The sequence below is a fragment of the Cryptomeria japonica genome, chromosome 6 (assembly GCF_030272615.1).
Source record: "Cryptomeria japonica chromosome 6, Sugi_1.0, whole genome shotgun sequence".
Lineage (NCBI taxonomy): Eukaryota > Viridiplantae > Streptophyta > Pinopsida > Cupressales > Cupressaceae > Cryptomeria > Cryptomeria japonica.
This window is the reverse complement of record NC_081410.1, coordinates 529063122-529089334: the sequence shown is the minus strand read 5'-3', so window position 1 is coordinate 529089334 and position 26213 is coordinate 529063122. Positions and strand designations below refer to the sequence as shown.

General features: G+C 36.8%; 1 pseudogene; it reads right to left on the bottom strand.

Annotated features, from left to right (window-relative positions):
• Positions 1–22622, bottom strand: part of LOC131067927 (alpha pinene synthase, chloroplastic-like) — a 37609-nt pseudogene extending 14987 nt beyond the window's left edge.
• Between the last annotated feature and the right edge of the window lie 3591 nt (positions 22623–26213).

The window sequence follows — 26213 nt, the reverse complement described above, 5'->3', positions numbered from 1 at the left end:
GCGAAAGCGCTTAAAATGCTATGCTAGACACTTTCGCCATTTTGCGAAGCCAAAGAAAAAGGTGATAGTTCTGATACTTAATATAAGTACAGATCCAATAGCCAACAAGATGAGGGGGGGGGGTGAATCATACAAACTTAATCATCCATAAAAACATCAAATTCAACCTCAGTAACATATATTTCAGTAATATAACCAAAACTGTTAAACATGCAAACTCAAAAGCATATAAACATCATAAACCTCATAACACCAGATTTAACGTGGAAACCCAAATAGGGAAAAACCACTGTGGGATTTTGGACCCACTAAGAAATATACTCTTCTAGAGTATGCTCGGTTAAAAGCAAATCCTGTTAAAGATTACAAACACATTGATAGATGTGACCCGGTTAAGGGATTTCCCTCAGATCTATTAGGATCTTCACTTTGTTAGAAGTGACCTTGTTAAAGGATTTCAAACACTCAATCAGAATGTCACCTTGCTAGAGGGTTTTACAAATAAGACTGTTAAGTCCACTCGGTTAAGAGATTTTCTGTCACTTTCACAAAATAACAGTAATAAAATCTATCTGCAACTTCACATCTAAAATGCTAAAGCAGATTCCTATTTGTTCAATACAATCTAGACATAGAACTAATCTTGTCTATCTGCTGGGCTTCTATACTCTGTTATTCAAACAGGTCTTCAAGCTTCTGGGCTCGGTAATCACTATGTAGCATCCCTGTTCATACACTTGCCTGCATACATTGTTTATCAACAATTTCCTATTTATAAACAATTAGGTAACCGCTTAATCTCCTTGATCACATTTCCCATGATCAATCATAGCCATCAGATCTTTGATCTTGTCCAGGTTCAATGCATCTTTGGATCTGAAAATGTTTTACCCCGCCTGGGAACTTGCATATTAGTCTTGGAACTTGTGCCAAGGTATTGCTGTTCAATCTGAGCTGTAGATCTTCATGCCGACTTTCCATTGCCTTAGATTCATTAACAAACTTCATTCACGGCTCACCAATCATTTAATCAATTCCAGCTCATCAGCTTCCTTCATTAAATATCGCATGTAACCATTTAATGCATTCTGTTATAGCTTGGTTACAACTTGGTAACAACTCAGTGAATACTAAACTTCACTTGGTAGACATTCTGCCTTCATTAACTGATAGCGATAACCTTAGGGTTTACTGACTAGGTTCTTTGCTTGATAACATAGTATAGTATTAACCTTTACATTTTACAACATATGTATGATGTTAAAACAATCTAAAACATCATGATCTCATCATTGTCTGACTCAGTACTAGTTGCCCATTGAATACCTTATTCATCCCCTTATTCATCATATTCTTTCCTGTGTCTTTTACCGACATCTTTATAATCTTCTTATCATACTTCTCAAGATATGGCAACATCATATTGAATTAGAAAATCAATTTCTTGACGTCAATGACAAAATAATAATATCAAGACAGTAAAACATCCTTAATCAGTTATACCCATAATCATCAACAACCTTCTCAATATCCTTATGAAATGCCAACAATCTTTCATTGTCTGTTATAATGCAATATTGCCAACAATCTCCCCTTTTGGCATTGATGGCAAAACCAATTGATTTGACCTTAAAAGATTTGGATTGTTGTGATTCTGAAATGCTGAAATGCTCTCCCCCATACATTAGACTTCTCCTGTTCCTTCAGTTTTCTTTCCAATCTGTAGTCTTCTCATTAGTCTTCTCCCCTGTATAGTAGTCTTCTCCCCCTTTGACAAAAATGCCAAAAAGTTAAGAACTAAAACATCATTTCTGTCTGTATGAAGTGATTTCCTGCTATTGTGTATCAACTGAGTATCGGTCAGAGCATTTGTCTTCAATTCTTGTTCCCTGTATTATTCCTGTAATAATTCCTTTACACCTTTAGAAAACATCCTAAAGTGTATAAATCAGCATCAACTCCCAAAAGATATTCAATAGAGTCATCGGATTGATGCTTTCACCGAACTCGGTCAGTGAGTAGAAGATAGGGGTAGGACCCCTAACTTGCTTCTGAGATATTCAAAAGTGTCCCTTGGTAGTGGCTTGGTGAAGATATATGCTATTTGTTCCTTTGTGCTAACATACTCCAACACTACTTTCTTCTCTTGAGCTTCTTCTCTAAGATAATGATATTTGATAGAGATGTGCTTTGTCTTAGAGTGCATAACAGGATTTTTTGAAATATTAATGGCACTAGTATTGTCATAGAATATAGTTACTGGCTCGGTAACTTTCTCATTTATACCTTCCAACAGTTGTTTGATCCATGCAATGTTGGTACAATTCAATGCTGCAACAACGTATTCAGCTTCTGCTATTGATTGTGAAACACATCCTTGTTTCTTGATAAGCCAACTCACTAGTATTTCTCCTAAAAAGAAAGCTCCTCCACTTGTGCTTTTTATGTCATCAATGTTGCCTGCCCAATCAGCATCAGTATAAACTTTTAAATTAAAATCATTTCCTTTCTGATATACTAAGCCATAATCCTCAGTACCTTTCAAGTATTTAAAGATTCTTTTGATTGCTGTCATGTGTGTTTCCTTAGGATCTGCAGAGAATCTTGCAACTATACCTACTGCATGTGCTATGTCTGGTCTACTGTGAACAACATATTGTAGCTTTCCAATCATGGATCGGTAAAGTGTCTCATCAACAGATGCAGATTCATCATTCTTTGACAATTTATAGTTGGTAGTCATAGGAGTACTTACTGGTTTTGAATCCTCCATTCCAAATTTCTTCAAGATTTCCTTTATGTACTTGGATTGAGTAATAAAAATCTCATTTTTCATTTGCAGTATCTGTAAACCTATAAAATACTTTATCTCACAGATTAATGACATCTCAAATTCTTTGCTTATTTCATTTCCAAAGTTCTTGCATAGAGAGTCATTTCAACAAAATATAATATCATCAACAAATATGGCTGAGATCAGTATTCCATTTTCATCATTCTTACCGGACATGGTGTGTCATTACCAAATCTGACATAGCCTCCATCATAATCTTCTAATATAACAAACTTGTGTTTATCTCCTGTCATATGATGTGAGCATCCACTATCTATAATCCAAGAATCATTAGTGTTTATGTGAGATATTAGGGCTTTTTCTTCATACCTTTCTTCATCTGATCCATCCTTGATAGCCACATAAACTACTTCCTTTGTATAAGTCTCATCTGATTTATCATCATTGGATTCTTCATTAGCTATTAGGCATGTCTTTCTATCTCTTCTTTTGAAGTCACGGTGTCCTCTGTAATGATTGTCTTTTTGTCTGTCATCTCGGTAATCTCTCTTTTCAGTAAAATCTTTGTCAGGACAGTTAGAAGCCATATGTCCTATCTTATCACAATTGAAACATTTCAAAGGTAGTTTTCCTTTATACTTACCTTTGCCTCTCGATAACCTTTTGGCTAATAGTGCTTCAAACTCTTCTTGCTCTCTGATTTCCTCATACAGTTTGTGTATTGCCTCCATGTTCTTACAAAATCTTTCACTTGCTCCACTGTGATCTCCTTCAGAGTACTTATACTTTATTTCATTGAAATCATTAGATTCATCAAGATGAAAAGAACTAAATGCAGATTCAACTTTATTTACCGAAGATCCACTGTTATCAAAGTTACTTACCTCAAATGCATGTAGCTTACCAATAGTAGCATCTAAAGAAACTGGCATATTAGGTACAGACCTCAATTCATTGATTGCAGAGACTTGGATTGCATAAGCCAGTAGAAGGGTTCTTAACAACTTACTTGTTATATCCTTTTCTTCAATAGTTCCACCTGCTCCTTTGATTTGATTGACAATCTCCTTTAGTCTTGTACTATACTGAGTTATGTTCTCACCTTCATTCATCCTCATAGATTCAAGTTGTCCTCTTAGACTATCTACTTTTTCTCTTTGAACATGTTCATCTCCTCCATATACTGATATGAGCTTATCCCACATTGCCTTTGCATCATTGTAGCCTTCTAGATCATTAAACTCTGAATCGGTCAATCCAGATGTTATTTCAATCATTGCTTGAATATGTTCTTGCTTTGCCTTTATCTCTTCCATAGTTAATGGATAGGTGGTCGGTGTGACAAAAGCATTCTCCAGATAGTATACAACATATTATCCAACTCCTAATAGATGTAGCTTCATCCTTTTCTGCCATCTAGAGAAACTTGACTTGTTCAGCTTCGGTGCATCCCTCTTATACATCTTTGGATCTTTAACTCAAGTGCCTTTAAACTTTCCTTTCGAAGTCCAAATCTCTCATACCAATTGATAGTTATGATACTTAATATAAGTACAGATCTAATAGCCAACAAGATGAGAGGGCGGGGGGGGTGAATCATACAAACTTAATCATCCATAAAAACATCAGATTCAACCTCGGTAACATATATTTCAGTAATATAACCAAAACTGTTAAACATGCAAACTCAAAAGCATATAAACATCATAAACCTCATAACACCAGATTTAACATGGAAACCCAAATAGGGAAAAACCACTGTGGGATTTCGGACCCACTAAGAAATATACTCTTCTAGAGTATGCTCGGTTAAAAGCAATTCCTATTAAATATTACACACACATTGCTAGATGTGACCCGGTTAAGGGATTTCCCTCAGATCTGTTAGGATCTTCACTTTGTTAGAAGTGACCTTGTTAAAGGATTTCAAACACTCAATCAGAATGTCACCTTGCTAGAGGGTTTTACAAATAAGATTGTTAAGTCCACTCGGTTAAGAGATTTTCTGTCACTTTCACAAAATAACAGTAATAAAATCTATCTGCAACTTCACATCTAAAATGCTAAAGTAGATTCCTATTTGTTCAATACAATCTAGACATAGAACTAATCTTGTCTATCTGTTGGGCTTCTATACTTTGTTATTCAAACAGGTCTTCAAGCTTCTGTGCTCGGTAATCACTATGTAGCATCCCTGTGCATACACTTGCCACATACATTGTTTATCAACAGTTTCCTATTTATAAACAATTAGGTAACCGCTTAATCTCCTTGATCACATTTCCCATGATCAATCATAGCCATCAGATCTTTGATCTTGTCCAAGTTCAATGCATCTTTGGATCTGAAAATGTTTTACCCCACCTTGGAACTTGCATAGTAGTCTTGGAACTTGTGCCAGGGTATTGCGGTTCAATCTGAGCTGTAGATCTTCATGCCGACTTTCCATTGCCTTAGATTCATTAACAAACTTCATTCACAGCTCACCAATCATTTAATCAATTCTAGCTCATCAACTTCCTTCATTAAATATCGCATGTAACCATTTAATGCATTATGTTATAGCTCGGTTACAACTTGGTAACTGTAGCAGGAAATAGGAAATCACCACAAACAAGTATATCAAAACACTAGACATGATAACTCAATCATAAGAGCACTCATTGCAATGAACCTATCCTAAAACACATTCAATAGAGACATAAAAACAAAGCATTCAAAAGCAAAGATTATGCAAACTGGATGACGATTTGAATGCTCCTTCCATGCGGCTCCATTGTTCTTCTTTCCTCTTCAAATGGATTTGTGGATCTCACCTACAAGTGCACACATACAATTGAAAGCAAGATGGATATTGGTTATTGGTCAAGAGTACTAGAAGCATAAATTCGATAGTTTGATCAGGGATTTGGGATCAAGGATCAAGGGATTTGAGTGAAGAAAATCATCCAATTTATAGATAAATTGGAGAAATGATCAAATTAGCATGATAATGATTCGAATGGAAATTCAAATCAAGAATAGCAAAATTATGACATGTCTATGACAAATTGCTATGCAAAGGCTTATGACAGTTCTATGACAAATTTCTATGTCAAGAATTTATGACAATTTATGACAAATTCTATGACAAATTTCTATGTCATTTCCATAAATTTAGGAGAGAAATAGGAGGAAATTGAATTTAAGAATTTAGAAAATTTAGAAAAATAGGAGGAATTAGGAAAATTAAGAATTAGAAATTAGGAAATTAGGTAAATTAATTAATAATTTGTCATTTATTAATTAATTCACCAAAGAGGAATAATTATCCAATTAAATGAATATTTAATTGCGATGAGAAGACTTAGGATAAATAAATAATTTATTAATCCTAGAGAGAGAAATGACAAATTAGGTTAAATGATTAAATCATGAAACCCTAAAGAGATGAATTAGGTCTTGATGAAAGATAATTGACCCGATCATGATTTTGAATTGATAAATGACCAGTGTTGATAAATGATTTGATTGAGATTGGTTGACAAAAATCAATGACAAATTGACCAAATTGACATGATTGGAAAGGACAAGGATCGATGACAAATCGATCGCAATATGACAAGATTGACAAGGACAAAAATCGACCAAAATCATGACTGAAGGTTGTTGTCGACAAGACCAAATTCGAAGGCGAGATGATAAAAGAATGACTCAATGCTCGCAAATGATAAAAACCAAGTGCGTGACATAGGAGAAATGTTAATGCGACGCAAAAACCTAAAATGAGGCAATGCGCAAATGTTAAAGTATGACTCCGCAAGCGTTGACCATTTTTAGGTGTCTACATTTTGCCCCTCTTTGAGACAATGCGATTTTAAGCGTTGTTTCAAAGAACAATAATGAAAATGCCCCAGACAACTGACAATGACATATGAAAATGCCCCAGACAATAAAAATGACATATGCATGCCCCCTCGAGGAATTGGCCGGAAACATGCAGAAAAGAGGCCAATTGATCAATAAAAATGATAGGATCGAACGGACTGACAATCGGAGATCGGATGCATGAAGGACAAGCAATGTAAGGTGCACAAGACCGCGACCAACATAAGATGGAGAGGACACATGTCCATCTATGCACTGACAAATATCTATAAATGGGACCAAGAGAGTGAAAATTGTTCATTTGCACTAGCCCAAGAAGAGGATGTGTTGCTCTGAAAAGGACACTTGCAGAGAGATGGCAAACATTCAAATGGTAGATCACCTCGGAGAACGTGTATGCACGTACAAATGATCGGACGATGTGGGAGCAGTGATATGGATCTCAAAAACCCATATTTTCAATTTCATGAATTTGACTTGCTTGCGGGACATTGTAGGGCCCACAGAGGATGCAGAAACTGACTTCTGCGCTTGTGTCATGTCTTCTGCGCTTGTGTAAGGGTACACAAGCGCAAGAGTTAAGACACAAGCGCAAGAGTCAAGACACAAGCGCAATTGTGCATGTAAGACTCAATTTAGGTTCAAAACTGCATGCAAAGGACCTGACAAGGGGGGAGAAGGGTAGGATAGGTCAGAATAGATGAAAAACACCCTAAGGTGGACATGAAAATGAGGAAATGCAACTTGTAGGAGCAAAACCTAAAACTGACAAAATGTGCCCCAATTATGATGCAGAGTCGATAGTATCCGTTGATCACACGGGAGAACCGACCTGACTGCTTCATGTTATGACATAGACTCAAAAGCACGGACAGAGATACATTAGCAGGACTTGAGATATGGCCGGGATGAGGAGGATAGAGGGAGCACCCAGTGACAGAGGCACATGCTCCTTACGACAGACAGTGGACATTATGTAGTTTGACATTTTGTAGTCAGCCTGCGGGCCATACTTAGGACAGACAGTCCGATTTTGTACTCAGATATTATTGTGACATATGATATGATATGCATCGATATGATGAGACGCAAATGACTTGTGACATATGTTATTTTCCATGTATGGATGACTTATACACCGTTGATGAATGAATTGTGGAACATGTATGGATGTATTTTTTTTTTTTGTATTTTTGATGCATTTATGATATGAAATGGATAAAATGATTGATATGAATCTTGATATAATGCAAATGTACTAACCAATGAATGCAGGATGCAGCGTATGTGTTTGGATATCGGAGCACTAGACCGAACTGACTATCTAGACTGATGGAAGAAATGTTAGTAAGAAGAAATGAGACAGGGGAGAGTTAGAGATGAAGAAAAACTTGCTTTCAGTAATGCACTTTGTAGGTGAGAACCTTTATTTTTATGTAGCAAAATGGATGCGTAACATCATGGCATTGAAGGCCAGAGCTGAAATGCAACCCTTTTTGCAAAAGACAGACACATCACAGACAAACGACAATCACAACAAAAAAGAAAGGGATCATGAGCCATCCCGGTCACTCTAAATCACTCAATGACATCATCGAGCAACATAGGAACATGATCGAAGCCAAAGATAAATCAATAAAAAGATAAGATACACAAATTCAAGCAAATCAGACAAACATCTTGATCTTCATTGTCAAAAGTTGAAAGCGTTGATAGGACAATCATGCTGTCTGGTTTTAGGACATGTGGTACCCCGTCTAAGACAGGACACAGTCTGGTTTCGAGTATACCCCACCCTGTATAAGACCCATGATAGTAGAGACAAGGACAAATGATAGTGATGCTGATGTTCGATTGATTAGACAATTTTGATCAGTTTGAATGTTTGATTTGATTGAAAAAGGTCATTTGTTAAAGCATGATTTCATTAAAGCACAATGTTTGATTGCGAGTTGTTGGATGTATACTCAGTGAGCTGTCTAATGCACAAAAGGAATAATTATTTGCAAAATGTTTGTTTTTTGTTTTTTAATGTTTTTGCAATGTTTTTGTGTTCATTTTTTCAGGACTTTTTATGATTTTTATGGATTTTCATTTTTTTAATTTTTAAATATTTTTTTCAAGACATTATTCGATTTTTTTGAGGACATTTTATGATTTTTTTGGATTTATTTCAGGACATTTTTCAATTTTTATGATATTTTTTCAGGACATTATTTGATTTTTATGATCTTTTTTTTTTTAAGACATTTTTTCAATTTTTTTTTTTTTTTGTTTGATTTTTTCAGGACATTTTTTGAATTTTTTGAATTTTTTTCAGGACATTATTTGATTTTTTTTGAATTATTTCAGGACATTTTTCAATTTTTTTGAGTTTTTTGCCCCTAGTGTCTAGCAAGGCAAGGAATATGACAGGTGAATAAATAGGCTTGCTGAAATGATGGTGGATAGAGGGAAGACAAAAGGCCTTTTATCGTGGCGACAATACGGATGCAATTTCCAAGGGCTATGGCGTGATGGGACAAGAGACTGGATATGACAATGTAAAGCAGGAACATGGCATGAGGGACATGTCAAGAGGTGTTTGAAACCATGTTTAAATTTTGCGTCCTTATGTCAGATCAAGATCAAGGAATGAAAAAGAGTGTATGGATAGTGATAAGATATGGATAGGATAAGCAAGACCAAGAATGGATAAGGGACATGGATTGAAGGTCGGGATTGGCTAAGGGACAGTGGCAGAAAGTTGCAATAAGCCAGGGAATATGGATGAAAGGTTGTAATAAGCAAATGGATAAATGACCAAAAGCTATGATAGACTGAAAGCTGCAAACAAGATGCATGATGCTCATGAAGATCCTCAGCCTTGTCAAGATCAAAGGTGGAAAGAGGAAATGGACAATAGGATATGAAGGGTAATGACAGGGGTTCGATAGGATAATGAAGGGCAATAGGATATGAAGGAGGAAATCTGCCCCCAAGTGTGATTGTGTAAGAAGTTCACAAATTACGCATGATGCCTGTTTGCCAGGTTTTCATCATGGTACTTGCCCAAGGCGCCTGTTTACCAGGTTTTCACCAGTGGAGGAATTATTTTTCTTTTTTTTTTTTCAATTTTTTTCAATTTTTTGTAATTTTTTGACTTTTTCAATAGAAGATGGACACATGATAGGGGATGGAAGAAGGACTCAAGCATCTTTTTGTTTGGATAGTAGCCTTGAAAAAATGGACAATGACCTTTAAAAGTATGTTCAAAGACGTTGGTAGGATAAGGACATGGAAAATAAGATGAAACTAAGGCAAGGATTTATGCAAAGGATTGGGTCAAAGGGATCGAATGATGGAAAATATGCATTGGATAATGGATAGGGTATTGGAAGAATTTTGCTTCAGTGGATGGAAATGTTGGCAAGATCGACATTGGCACACACCTTGAGGGGTGATGGACTGATGGAGGAAAAGTGGGTTTTGGATATGGAGATTTTGATGGAGGAATAGCTTGGGATTTTGGGACATAAGGGCCCAAAATGGATGAAGAAGGTGATGGAGGAATAGACTTGGAAGGTTTGGATGGAGGAATAGCAATTTTGGATGCCAAGTTGGATGTTTCTTTAGGCTTTTGTGCTTCAAGGAGCCGCTTAGGGATCCACATGGTTTTTGATTTTTCATGCTTTTGTGGTTCCTTGGAGTGCATTGCTTGCACAAGGGATTTAGGAACCCATATATATTTTGACTTTGCTTTATTTTGCTCAATGGGCCTTTGTGGCCTTTTGGATATTTCTTTTTCTTTATAGATCATATTGTTCTTTGTTTTGACATGTCGATTATATTGGACATGTTGATCCTTGAATACATGTGGATTGCTAGACTTATGACTTTTATGCTTGGCATCCAAATTGCTTGGAAGAGGGAATGAATGTCGATGTGGATGGGAATGATATGGAGGCATGTGGGATGGATGGAAGGTTCTCCAAGATGTGTGCCTTTGCTGATGTTGCATAGGAGATGGAGGGATATAGGGACCTAGAATGGATGGAAGCGATGATGGGGAAGGTGGACATTTGGATTTTGACTTTGAAGGGATACCAGCGTCTTGAGAATGAGTTGTGTAGACATGACGCTTAACATTTTCTTTCACATGAAGGGATTCTTGCTCATGAAGGTCTACTCCTTTGCCTTTATGAATATCTTGATTTGTAGGATACTCTTTTCTTTGGGAAGAAGACGTGAGTCCATTATGAGGTGGATATGATATGAGAGAAATAATGAGATCTTGAAGTGGATCGGATTTCACCAAAGTGGAAGAACCTATTATGCATGTCGAGGGTTCATGAACATCTTGCACTGACACATTAGAATCATGAGGGGGATTAGGATCATGAGGGGGACTAGGAGTGTGTGGTGGACATGGTTCAATGATAGGCTCTTCAAGAGATGGAATGGGAGAAATAATGGGATCATCAAAAGAAATGCAATGTTGGAGTGGATATGCGGGATTAGGATGAGGAGATGGAGGAACAAGTGGATCTTGTGGAGGATCTAAAGGAATGATAGGGTCTTGTGTTGGAAATGAATTTGGAAGGATACTTTGACCTTGACAAGGAGGAAGATCATTGGATTCCTCTTTAAAATTGCTTTGCTCTTGACTTTTAATGGGATCATCGGAAAGGATGGAAGGGATATTTTGATCTTTCTTAGGAAGTGGAATGTCAATGGGATTTGAAAGGACATTGTGTTCATGAAATGGAAGGGGATCATTTGGGATTGGATGAACTAGGATATCTTGATCTTGCTCGGGGAATGGAGTGTCAATAGGACTTTGGATAGGATGGACAAGAATAGGGGAATCATCACGAGTTTCTGGGAAGATGAGATCCTGGTCAACAATTGGATGGGATGATAAGGTTTCAGGATCTTGATCTTGATCTGTTTTAAGACACATTTCTTCATGCTCTAAATTATCCTCTTGACATGAGGTTGGACTTTGGATATGCATGGAGGATTCTGACAAGGAATCAATGTTTTGGCATGAAGGAAATACACTTTGAACATTTGGGATGGATTTTGGCAAGGAATCAATGCTTGAACATGAGGAAGAGGGACTTTGAATGGGGTCCTCTAAAATAGGTAATGGCAATAAAGTGCATGGTGGCATTGGGTCTTGTATTTCTGAAACATGACAAGGATGTGCATCATGAATTGGATTATCGTGGCAATCAATTATGGATAGCTCTTGGGTAATTGCATCCTTGGGGGTATTGTTTGATGAGGACAATATGGAAGGTTCCTGTGAAACTTCTAAAGGTGTAGGGATAGATGCCACTGGAGAGTCAATTTTCTTGCAAGGGGATGAGGCATTGCTAGATAGAATTGTATTATTTTGATCTTCCTCAAAGAACTCACTTGGTCGTTTCCTTAAGATCATTGCAATAAAGCCACCTTTCTTTTGAGGTTTTGACATAGTTGTATCTGGAATTTGAACTTGTTTGGAAAGGAGTTGGTTCTGATTTGATGTCATGATTTGATATTGGACTTGGTTCAATTGTTCTGACATGTTTGAAACTTTGCTTGGTGTGGGCTGCAACCTTTGTTTTTGAATTTGTGATTGTGGTTGTTGACATTGATATGTTGATTGAACTTGTTGATATTCCACCATTGGTTGAACCATTTGTTGACATTGTATAGTTGGTTGGACATATTGTTGAAATTGGACCATTGGTTGTGTTGGTTGAAAATGTTCGAGTTGTTGAACAATTGGTTGTGATGGTTGAAAATCTGATTGATAGTAAACACCTTCTTGTTCTTGATGTGGAGGCACATAATGTTGAAATTGATGTTGTCTCCTTTCTTGAAATTGTTTCATCATCTCTATTTGGGAGAGGAGAGCTGGTATGTTTGATCGTTCAAGGAGAGATCTTACATCAATTGGCTCAATATTTGGATTTCGACCTGGAAGTTTTTGAAACATTTTGGACATTTGTGATCTATTCTTTTGAATGTTTTTCACTCTTTGTTCCAATATCTCATTTTCTTGAGCTAGTTTCTCCTCTAGTTTTTGTATTTGGACATTTACATCATCATGATAAGTTTGACCAATGTTGCTTTGTTGTTGGGTTGGATATAATTGTGATTGCCTTGGATTAAAATTTGATTGCATTGTCGGTTGATATGTCAAACTTTGTTGCATCATTGGTGCTTGGAACCTTGTTTCAATAGACATGTCACTATGCAAATGCAATATTTTTGGAATTTTTCAAGGGCAATGTATGATATGCAACTAAATGCAAACTAAAATAGATGAGAATGCAATCTATGGCAAGAATGCAACCTATGTTTTTGGTTGTTTTTCAAGATTTTGACAAACTTTTGAAATGCAAATCCAAAAGAGACCCTTAGGAAATTGAAATGATGTCTAGACCTCAAAGGACAAAAGGACTTAATTGACAAAGGACAAGATGGCAATGTCTCCCCTATATGCTTGGATACTAAGCTAGGTTTGATGAAATGATATTGATGACAAAAGGACAAAAGGTTTGACAAGGTCTAGACTTCTTAACAATGACTTAGGGTTTATCAAAGATTTGGATTACTCAAGTATGACAAAACCTGGTTTTGACACTATATGCAAAGGGACAATTACTATGATATGATAATGACTTAAGCTTAATCAAGAGGCTTAGGGTATGAAAATATAAATGTATGACAATGATATGACTCTAATGCAAGAGGACACATGCAAATGGATGACCCTTATTGATATGCAAAGGAGTATGACTTAGGTGAAACCTAACCTTGGTACTTGACAATGAACTTTGCAAAATGCAACCTAGGATGAATCTAAATGTAAGTGACATGAATGTTAAGACAAGATTTGGAACAATGTTTGATCATCATATTGGAAGATGTTTTGAAATTTGTTGGATGAAATGCTCTTATGTTTGAACTTATGTTAGATCAATTTGTTTTGCTCTTTGAAATGGGGTGCAATTCAACTTTTGACAAGCAAAGAATACAAGATATTGCAACTTAGACTCAAGACAATCATGCTCATTTCCACATTTCTTATGGTAGGCAAAGACATTAGGTACTTGAGAGGTAGACTCATTATGGGATTCAAGGAGAATAAATAGATGCTTGACCCCACGGGCTCCCCTCCATGGCACTCACTTCTCAGGGCAACCAAGCATCAGTCTCCATGGAAATCTCCCCATGGCGAACTTAGTATCTCTTCCAAGTATCCGAATTTGTCCTTCTCAAGCAACTAGAAGGGTTTTTGGCCTCTAAAAACAAGGTATGTAGTAAGGATTTTTGTTAAGCATTACTCCTTGATGTCACGCAAGCGTGATTGAGACATTAAGCCCATCAAGATACCAAACAAATGTAGTCGTACAAGCACGATTTAGACCAAGAGGCCCTACTTAGATGTTGATATGAGAAAGAGTTCAAGGGTCATCACTTCCCAAGTAACTGCAATTCCCACATAACACTTCCTTCAAAGCTTTTGCTCATCAGGTATTTGTTTATAGTGAGTTAGAATGCCAAGGAATTCTAGCCGTACTCACTTTGGGTCGTTCCCTTCTCACGATTATCACTTGCTTGCAAAAGCAAAGTGGTCGGGAAGGCAGGCCCTCTAAATGTGACACACAATCAACAACACAAGCATGGTATCGAAGATCTAGATTTCTGATCACCCTAAGAAGGATGAGAGCATACTCTCCTACTCCAATGTCATACTCAACAATCAAAGCAAACAAATGTTCATTCCAACCTATTTAGAAATCACTAGGTGCCTAAAAATTAAATGCAAACACAAAGTTTGGTTGTTTCTCCAAGGCAACCTGCAAAAACCCAAGTTAGGAGTTTGATACGCTTATTCTTTGACTTTCAAATCTGCACAAAGCATGTTAGTAGTTTGATTTATTGTCTTTGCCATGCGTATGCCAAGATTCTGCATAGATAATTAGTACCAAAAACCAAAAAACAGAAAACAGAATGCAAAAACAAGACAATTTTCAAGTAAAACACTGCATTTTTACCTCTGTTCTGGACTTTACACAGGCGCAGAAGTCATGACATAGGCACAGAAGACATGACACAGGCGCAGGATTACACAGGCGCAGGTTGCTTGACACAGGCGCAGGTTGCCTTACACAAGCACAGTTTTTTTTTTTTTCTCTCTCTCTCTCTTTTTTTTTTTTTTTTTTTTATATTTACAGAAGCGCAGAATGCATTTACACAGGCGCAAAACTCATAAAAAATGCAATTTTGTGCCTTACACAGGCGCAGAATGTCTCACACAGGCGCAGAAGTCTCCAGAAAACCCTGCACGACCCTATTTTTGGGTTTTTGGCTTGCAAATCAACTTGAAAGCACTCAAAAACACCATAAAGAGGTTAGAAGGTTAGTGTTCATGTCGGGTTCACCAATTAATGTAGCAGGAAATAGGAAATCACCACAAACAAAATAAACATAATAATCTCAATCACTAAAGCATTCATTGCAATGAATCTATCCTAAACAACACTCAATAGAGACATAAAAACAAAGCATTCAAAAGCAAAGATTATGCAAACTGGATGACGATTTGAATGCTCCTTCCATGCGGCTCCATTGTTCTTCTTTCCTCTTCAAATGGATTTGTGGATCTCACCTACAAGTGCACACATACAATTGAAAGCAAGATGGATATTGGTTATTGGTCAAGAGTACTAGAAGCATAAATTCGATAGTTTGATCAGGGATTCGGGATCAAGTATCAAGGGATTTGAGTGAAGAAAATCATCCAATTTATAGATAAATTGGAGAAATGATCAAATTAGCATGATAATGATTCGAATGGAAATTCAAATCAAGAATAGCAAAATTATGACATGTCTATGACAAATTGCTATGCAAAGGCTTATGACAATTCTATGACAAATTTCTATGTCAAGAATTTATGACAAATTCTATGACAAATTTCTATGTCATTTCCATAAATTTAGGAGAGAAATAGGAGGAAATTGAATTTAAGAATTTAAAAAATTTAGAAAAATAGGAGGAATTAGGAAAATTAAGAATTAGAAATTAGGAAATTAGGTAAATTAATTAATAATTTGTCATTTATTAATTAATTCACTAAAGAGGAATAATTATCCAATTAAATGAATATTTAATTGCGATGAGAAGACTTAGGATAAATAAATAATTTATTAATCCTAGAGAGAGAAATGACAAATTAGGTTAAATGATTAAATCATGAAACCCTAAAGAGATGAATTAGGTCTTGATGAAAGATAATTGACCCGATCATGATTTTGAATTGATAAATGACCAGTGTTGATAAATGGTTTGATTGAGATTGGTTGACAAAAATCAATGACAAATTGACCAAATTGACATGATTGGAAAGGACAAGGATCGATGACAAATCGATCGCAATATGACAAGATTGACAAGGACAAAAATCGACCAAAATCATGACTGAAGGTTGTTGTCGACAAGACCAAATTCGAAGGCGAGATGATAGAAGAATGACTCGATGCTCGCAAATGATAAAAACCAAGTGCGTGACATAGGAGAAATGTTAATGCGACGCAAAAACCTAAAATGAGGCAATGCGCAAATGTTAAAGTATGACTCCGCAAGCGTTGACCATTTTTAGGTGTCTACTGTAACAACTCAGTGAATACTAAACTTCACTCGGTAGACATTCCGCTTTCATTAACAGATAACGATAACCTTAGGGTTTACCGACTAGGTTCTTTGGTTGATAACATAGTATAGTATTGACCTTTACATTTTACAACATATGTATGATGTTAAAACAATCTAAAACATCATGATCTCATCATTGTCTGACTCGGTACTAGTTGCCCATTGAATACCTTATTCATCCCCTTATTCATCATATTCTTTCCTATGTCTTTTACCGACATCTTTATAATCTTCATATCATACTTCTCAAGATATGGCAACATCATACTGAATTAGAAAATCAATTTCTTGACATCAATGACAAAATAATAATATCAAGACAGTAAAACATCCTTAATTAGTTATATCCATAATCATCAACAACCTTCTCAATATCCTTATGAAATGCCAACAATATTTCATTGTCTGTTATAATGCAATATTGCCAACAAAAGGTAGACATGCAATCTACGAATCAGCAAAGGTGCATAACACACCATGTTAGACGCTTTCACCATTTTTCAAGGCCAAAGAAAAAGGCGGATATGCTGTCCATGAATCAGTGAAGGCGCATAACATGCCATGTTAGATGCTTTCAATGTTTCATGAGGGCAAAGAAAAAGGCGGACATGTTGTCCACGAATAAGAGAAGGTGTATAACACGTCATGTTAGATGCTTTCGCCATTTTGAAAGTGCAAAGAAAATGCCGGCCACACAGTCCATGAATCAGCGAAGGCACATAACACACTATGTTAAAAGATTTCACTGTTTCGCAAGGCCAAAGAAAAAGTTGGACATCCAGTCCGTGAATTAGTGAAGGCACATAAAATGCTATGTTAGACGCTTTCACCATTTCGTGAGGCCAAAGAAAATGTCATCCACACAGTCTGTGAATCAATGAAGGCGCATAACACGCCATGTTATAGTCGGCACAGACTTTTCGTAAGTGATCGACAATGCAAGTTAAAAACTTCGTAAGTGATCAACAACGCAAGTTAAAAATTTCACGTGATCAACAATGCAACTTAAAATTTTCATAAGTGATAACCCTATTTTCAGCTCCAAATTCTCATTCAGGGACGGAAATTCACGAGTCAGGGTCGATGGCAGAATTCAAAGATAAAATTGGGTGGAAACTTGCAAGTAAGTATACAGTCTCTCCCTCAACCTAATATCTATAGACACATGTTTGCAAGTAAGAAATACGGAGAAAAAATGCCTAAACAAAAGGGGAAACCGAGGATGGAGAAAGTCCAAAATGGGAGGTCAACCTAGAAAAAAAATCTAGGATAGTAAACTGGGCCAAGAGGCCTATGCAAAAATCATTGTTAGATGCATTACCTAGTTCTGCAGATAAATCAGTTAAGTGTGTTTTTAAAGACACTTTAGAGGGTTGCAGAGATGCTTTAATCCTAGTTTCTGGTAAAGAACTATTTTAGTTTTCCTATAAAAATAAAAAATGAGAAAATTCCAATATCAAATGCTTGGACATACGATGTAGCCAAATTAATCATGTCAAATGTGTTTATAGACCATGAGTTGATTCAGGTATTGGCTGACAATTACAACCCTATCACTAATGTTGTGAGGATGTTGAGTGGGAAACCTTTGGTGGTAATTACTAGGTCTATGATTATTGATTGTTTCACATTGAACAAAGAAGCCCTCACTAAGGTAGACCTAGAACAATTTAAAATGGACTATGACAAGTTTTCGAGGACATACAGGAAAGATGAGCTTCCATATCATAGGAGAAGGGGTTTCAAGAACCAACGGTTGATGGTTACAAGGAGCGAGCCATTCCCCATCGATGATTTCCTTGGGTATTTCCAAAAAACCTACTTTGCCTTGTGTCATATTCTAGGGGAGGATGGCAGTGAGTTTTATGTACATGGCTATGAGAATTCAAAACTCGGATGTCCATGTGGAGTTCGATTTTTCTTCAAAAATTGAGAGGAGAATACGAGGGCAATTGGTGGCATGGAAGGAGAAGAAGAGCAATGACTTCCACCACTATTCCTTATTATGTCATCTTATCCTATTTCAAAAAGGGCATGCATTTGCAGAAAGATTGAAATTAGGAATAGTGGATGAAAATGGATACAGGCTCCTAGTTTAGCTTTGTTGTTACCTGTGTGATAAGAGATGTAGGAATTCAGATTACAAGGTCTTCCGTGACTCCTTTGTTTGCAGTATTCTTGCTTTTTTCCACAGAGTAGTTGACAGATTGTCTCCTAGAATAAGGAAAGTATTGAGACCTTTGGCCTATAACCCTGAGAAGGGTCACACTCACAATTTTGCAGATTGGTTTTACATGGGTGAATATAATATTATTAGGGTCTATGGTTGTCCCGAGACTCCTCATTTGCTGCCCATGTTTGTACCGGACAAGCTTGCATTTTTGGAATTTATATGGCAGATGTTATGGTTGGAAAGAGAGCTGATTGTTCCAACGAGGAAAGGTTCATTTATGCCTCATCATGGGATATTTGGTAATTTCTCAATTGGATCCAACATGCTCAAAAAGTTACAAAGTTACTTAAACATCAATTTCAAGCTGAAACATGGTAAGGAAAGAATGTGTTATCTTGAAAACCACATTGGTTGTGTTATTGAGTCAGTTTCATATGAGTTACTGATAGAAGAAGACCTGATCAAAAATCTCACATCAAATGGATAAATTATGGATAGAAGGAAGAAGTGGGAAATCATACCAAGAGTTGAAGAGGAAAAGAAACAAAAGGATCCATCTTTCCCTGGGTTCTATGCTGGTGTGACTGATGGGTTGGAGAGAATATAATTGTGTTTCCAAAATTTTGAAAAGATATATGGCAAATCACTAGGTGTGGAAGCCCCACCATAAAAGGCCGAGGGTCCACCAAAGAAACCCGTAGGGGTTGTGATTCAAGAGGTAATGGATAACAAATCCACGGAAGAAGTGCATGAAGAGCAAGACGATACACTTGAAGTTGCTACAGCTTAGAGGGCCCTAGGGACAAAGGACCATCTGATCAATCAAACATGGTTCCACCCAGGTACCAAGAAGAGGTACATGGCTATGAGGCCCAAGTAATAGAAAGAGACAAAGGCTGTCAATACTAGCGATACAAGAGTGGCCATGTTAATGAGGTTCCTTGATGATGACAATTTCATCCATAGTTAGGAATTTAAAGATTTCTAGTTAAAGACAAAAATGAAGAAATTTGAAGAGAGGAAACAAGTGAACCTCAGGGGAGTAGAGGAAATGAGACATGAAGAAGTGATTACTCAAAATTTCAAATAAATGAGATTGGATGAAATAGACTTGACCCTTGCAAAAGCAAGAGAAATGGTTTTAAACAGTAGCATGCTCATAATTTTGGGAATGACCATGAAACAAATGTTCTTGTTGGATCGGGCCAGGCGACAAGATGATCCCATGCTAATTGCTGAATTTGATTCAAATGAAGGGGTGAGTGGAATAGGGTATAATCCCAAAACTGAGATATTAGCCTTATGGGCGAGCTCAAAAAGTACTCATAAGCCGAAGTTGGTTGATTTCGTAAAGGAAAATTAGGGGGTACCACTTTTCAAATCCATAAAAGAAACATCTCTGTTAGAGGCCTCTACAATGACCATGCACTCTGCAATGTTTACGAGGGATGCAGTAAAGAAAATGGAAGGAAAGTTACATGAACTAGAGATCGGGGAAAAGGATTTGAATGATGAAATAAACAGGTTATATATTGAGAATGCTACGTTGCAAGGAAAGTTGGAAGGTCAACCTAACAATCAAAATAAGGCAATCGTTCTGCATACACATGCCCCTTCAAAGCAAATTGATAAAATAGGTAACAACAAAGAGTGGACTAAAAAAAAGAAGAAATACAAGAAAGAGATATAAGATATGAGGGCGGCCAATGAGGAGATCCTGGAAAAAATGGCACAAGAAACTCTGCAAGTTTTTGAACAAATTCTCCTACACAGGGTCAACTTTACAGTTGAGAAATTGGAAGAGATATATGGGTGTTATCAGACTTTGTTCAAGATGTTAGAAGTGTTCAAAGAGAATAGGCCCAAATTGGAAAACCTATCAAACAAGTGGCAACCTGCATATGTGACATTGGAAATGCTATGCAAGGGGACTCAGAGAAACCCTGATTCTGAACCGAAAATAAAAGAAACTTGGCAAATGGTGCAAACAATCAAAAGTGGACTCAATGATGTCAGAAGTATGGAGCAAAAGGTGAGAGCGAAAATTGATTATTTCTACATATTTCAGCAATTGGACTATCCCTCGTATCATGGACAATCACAAGCATATCCGAGACTTTGATGATTGAAAGAGAAAATTACCCCAGATTGTAACAAAGATCAGTGCACATTTGAAAGAGGAAGGAGATATCAATGTTAAGAGATTTCATGTGTTTCAAGACGAGATTATAAATGTGGATTTTGGTTACGCAAGGTTTGTTGTAGAGGTGAGGAATTTAACAGACAAGAAGTGGAAAGATGATTTGATGAACATTCCCATTATTTTGAACTTTCAGTGGCCCAATGATTATGAAGTTTACCAATGGGAAGTAACTCATTTGAATGTGCTTGCAAACCGATAACAAAGATTGTCAGGCACGGAATCTGAGAGTTACAATCGTCTTCAAATTTTCATTTCTCATTTCTATAATTTCTCCATTATGTCAATTAGTTATGAAGAGGTGTCTTGTAATGGTTTGAAGCTTGTTGCTTCTCCCGATTTTGTATAAAAGGGAGAAACCAAGACCAATAGAAAATATAGTAGATCTTCTGAGAATACCGTAACAGTATGTTCTACCTCATTTCAATGGTGAAATCAATAGAAGAAACCAAAAACTTCTCTTCTCATTTGAAGTGTTACTTTCAATTTCAGTTTCTTTGTTTCAAGAATACAAGTATAACTAACCTGCATGTTATAATTCATCTTATTTGTGTGGTAAAGCTTAAATAGTTAAATAATCATTGATATATATTTAATATTTACTTTGGTACGAATTTATAGCACACATCTTTGTCTTCATGACTAACATACTTTGTATTTACTGATTAAAAAATAATGTGATCCTGTCTAATATGTATTGTCCCTACTCTTCTCTAACCCTATCACATAACAACCTCATATAACCCTCTTCTCTAACCCTATCACAAAGGGTTTTAAGGTAGTTAATTCACATCCAAGACAACGTTAATTCAATCTAACACACATCCCAATCAATTTTTATGTTCATTTAATTGAATTACTCATTGAAAATGCACATGGAAGCACTGCCAATGTGACTTAGGTCTCACAATGCTCACCCTAACCATCCACTTCTCTCTGGGTTAGTGCCACCTAATGATGAATATTCTATCAATTATATTAAGGTACACTCCTTGTAACAACAGTAGAATAAGAAGGGGACATCAGATAATATACTCGATTATAGTGAAATCAATTGAAGTAAGTTTAGAACACATTCCCAACATATATATGAAAGAAAAGACATTTGAGAAAGCCACATATAACTATTCTTCATATGCAAAACATATATAATCCTATAATCAATTGAAGAGGCACATAACACCTTGTTCAACCATTCATCATACAAGACATGTAGAAAAGCCACATATAACCATTTAGAAAGCATGAAAAACTATACAAGAAATCAATCATTAACTATTCAAGCTGTTTAAGTGAAGTCAATCACATTTATTGAAAATAACCATTCATGAAGCATACAAAGTGTTTTTTTAAATGAAAGAATTGGATAAAATTCTAATATGTCAGATTACAAACAATCTGCACCATTGCTGACATTTTATTCAACAGAGGTCAACAATATACATCTAGAAAACTTTTGTAATAGTACAAGCCTCTTATGGAGGCAGAGGTTGAGTATTTAAATCACTTTTCTTTCCCCCAGTGGTCGGAGTAATGGGAGGCACATCCTTCCCATCATATTTATCGGTTACGAAGGCATACACCTCCTCAAACCTCTGTTTCCAGTACTGAGCGTGTTGCACACAAACATCTAGCATGCTCTGCATCTGGTCACTAATGATTTTGCTTCTTTTAGCGCACACCTCACCTACTACCTCCTATCTCTCATTCAACATCTATAGTCTACGCACTTCCAACTCAAAGTCTGTATTCTTATTGTTAAATTCCATGACATTGTTATTGAGTTCCATGCATTTCTTACTCAGTTCAGTGCATCTCGTTTTCATTTTAGTGCATCTCCATTCAAGATCAAAAACAATCCCCTTCAGCCTTTCATTTTCAACATGGGCCATTTCGCCCTTTTGCATTAGTAGTTGTACACACATGGTGTCAAACTCCATTCTGTCCATCCCATCATTCTAGTTTGAAAAGGGTGGTAGTGGTTGTCTTGCAGACTTCTCTAAACCATCCTGAGAGGTGAGAACATCGGGTGTCCCATTCGCCTGTGAAGTCATAGCAGGCGTTTTGTTCTCTGGAACAAATGTTTCAATGCCCTTTCTTTCTCCTATCCCTAATCTTCCCATTTCCATCCCTACAAAAAATGCCAAAAAATAAATATTAGTACATAGATAGGCAAGACAACATGAAAAATACAAGAAACAATAGTTTATGCCAACACGAAACGAACAGGTATCTGTTGCATTTTTGCATGAATAACATTATATAGAATACAAAAGTTAACATGTTCACTAAACTGACAAGTGGGAGGGCACTTGGGTGGAAGGTTACTTGCCAATTGGGAATCCATATTTTGGGAAGATAACTCCATCACTCACCACTCCTCGTCCTACATCCAACTTATTACACATCTGCCAAGAAACTATAACACAAGTTTTCTATTTTTTAATTGATTTTTTTTGTTAATTCATTTGAGATTCAATGTTCAAAAGCAAACAATAACAATGGTATATTGAACTGTCGTAAGTTACAGTGGAAAGAGCATGTGGCTCACAATTTCAATCAAACATTCGGCTTGATCTATATACGTAAAAGAGTTGTAGGAACCCTATTGCTACACAATAAGAAAACCTATGCATATACAATAAGTAAGAGACCTTGAAAAAAACTTGAACAATAAACGACTATAATCGACTTTATTCTACCATCCACTATCATTAATAAAAATGTTGCACACCAAAGACAAGTTTCTCAAGTTATTAAAGGGTAGTTCATGGTGTAAGATCACCATGAAAAAGTCCAACAAATCAAGCCTTTATAGTTATGTTGCTTAAAATAGCACAAAAGGTTGAAAATTAAGTACAGTTCATTTAAAATAAAAACAATAATTGAGAGGCTTTAAAATATGGTAATGTAAAAGCCATCTCAATATAACATGTCCAAATCCCATATGAATAGTCTATCAAGATTGATCTTCCACCACAGTATCTCGCTGTAAATATTACGAAAGAGGAACAACAACGCAGATTGAAAAATATTGTCACCTTGGCTGTCCGGTTTGCACAATGGAGTTGACAGCACCGTAGAATTCTTTACACTTCTTCTCATGCTTATGCAACTCAAGAGGGGTGATGCCAAGTGATCATAGCCTCTGACTCACCCATCTGATCATAGGGTTGCATTTAACATCCTCTTTTTCTGGCTTGGCACTTTTGCCAACTTTATCTTGCCACATACAAATGACATCATATGAGTGTTGCCTATTTCATTCCATTGGAATAAGATAAATGATGGAATGAGAAGATGGAGGATGGGATCTTGTCATCTTCAAAACTTATCACGGGTGGGGAATAGACCAAGTCTTCAATAGGCCACACCACCCATTAGTTTAGGGAATCCAACAAGACATTGGCCAAAGAACCTGGGCAAGGCAGCTAGGCATTTGCATCAAAGACTTTCACGATGCAAACTTTAGAAAAATCTCATGGTAGTCGAATAGTATGGCACATCACACCCTCTCCCAACCCATCAACAAAGCCTTCCCCAACCACTACCCCATCCACTAGTAGTTGGAATTCAACTCCAATAGCAACAACATGAGCATCTTCATTTGTGCACTCTTCTTTGTCTTCCACGATTGCCTGTATCAGTAACAAGTGGATGCAGTCGCTTAAATAGAATTATTTGTAGCTAAGCATCAAACATAGGCAAATCAATTCATGGCAATGTAATATAATAGTACCGAAATAGCTGTCTATCCTGTCTCATTGCCCCCATTGTTGTCATGGTCTGCATTTGTACATCCATCATCATTTCCTCTAGACTCTTTCTCAATGCTTTCTTCTATCAAATTATGTTGCAAAATGTGACACATTGTACAGGAGTGTAAGTACACATTAAACCCATATGCCTACGAACACTAATGGATGAAGGCCGATGAATTTTACACGACTAAGGCAATAATAGGAGCACAGATAACGGACACAAACCACAACAACATAAAAAATGCTCTACAGTATAACACTTCCTCTCATCGCCTATTATGCACAATAAGAGCCCAATACCTGTTCATCTCTTCTCTTATCCTCCAATGTCTGCCCCAACTCACTAGACTCCTCTGCAATCTTCTTGCCATTGCATGCACTCAAATTTCCATTCAACGTCTCCTTCAGCTTCTCCCTCCAAACAAACTTCTGAGGTTTCTCATCCAATACCATGACTGGCTACATACAAAAAAGAGTTACTCTATAGTATAACTCAACATGTGATGATATAGCACTACATGTCATTCACAATGACACCATATTACCTATTCATCATTGCACCTATCCTCCAACCTCTAGCCCAATTCAAGAAAATGCTCTGCAATCGTCTGCCACTTCATGCACTGGGTTTTTCAATCATCGCCTCCTTCACCTTCTTCCTCCTAATAGACATTAAAGATTTTGGATGTGGTTTTGGGGGAACACTACACACGGTGTCATGAAACAACTGCATTGAATGTTCTTTTCTCCTATCGTCCATCATCTGCCCCAATTCAAGAGATTGCTCCACAATGTTCTCACCACTTCATGCACCCAATTTTTCATTCATCGTCTCCTTCACCTTCTTCATCCAAATAGACAGACACCTAACAAATGACTATGGTTTTTGACTAGCTTTTTTGGGCACACTACGTTCTGTGTCATCCAATACCATGAGACACTCCATGCTCCCTCCATGAACCCCATCAAAATTAGCCTACAATGACACAGAAGAAATAGTCAACATACTACACAATGGAGTGCAAAGCATACCATGCAATCAAAACACACATATGGATAGGCCGACAGACAATCACCTTCGATGACAAATGTGTTGCCTCATCTAAAGTCGGCCTTGTTTTTTCTGTGGCATTCTTCTTTTCTAGCTTCCCTGATGAATGAGATGCAGGCTCATTGACCGACACGTTTGTTTTAGGATATGAAGGCCACCTTGTTTTTTTTGCAGAATTCTTCATTTTTTTCTTCCCTGACAAAATAGATGCACCCTCATTTGTTTCAGGATCTGAAGTTGGCCTTCTTTTTTTCACAACATTCTTCTTTTTCTTCCTCCCCAACAAAACTGATGTAGCCTAATTCACTAGCACACTTGTTTTGCGATTATCCTTCGATGCCAGAACCTCCTCGCCATGGCCTGAACTATCACTTAAACTCTAGGCAGCATGATAGGATAGCTCAATAAGACATTCTTTAGATGTTTAAAGGAATTTAGTAAAATGTAAAATAATATGATCACTAAAAATTACCTCTATTGCAATATTCTTTCTTTCCAGTAACTCTAAAACCTTCTTCCTTCTCGCCTCCCTAACCGGACTGCTATCATACACTTGCATTGCTTCCTTTATCTCTTCCTTCCCTTTAGTAGGAAGCTCATCACATATTTTCTTGCCATATGATCCACTCTTTTTCAAGTACATCTATGATTTCTTCGTATGATCCGTGTTG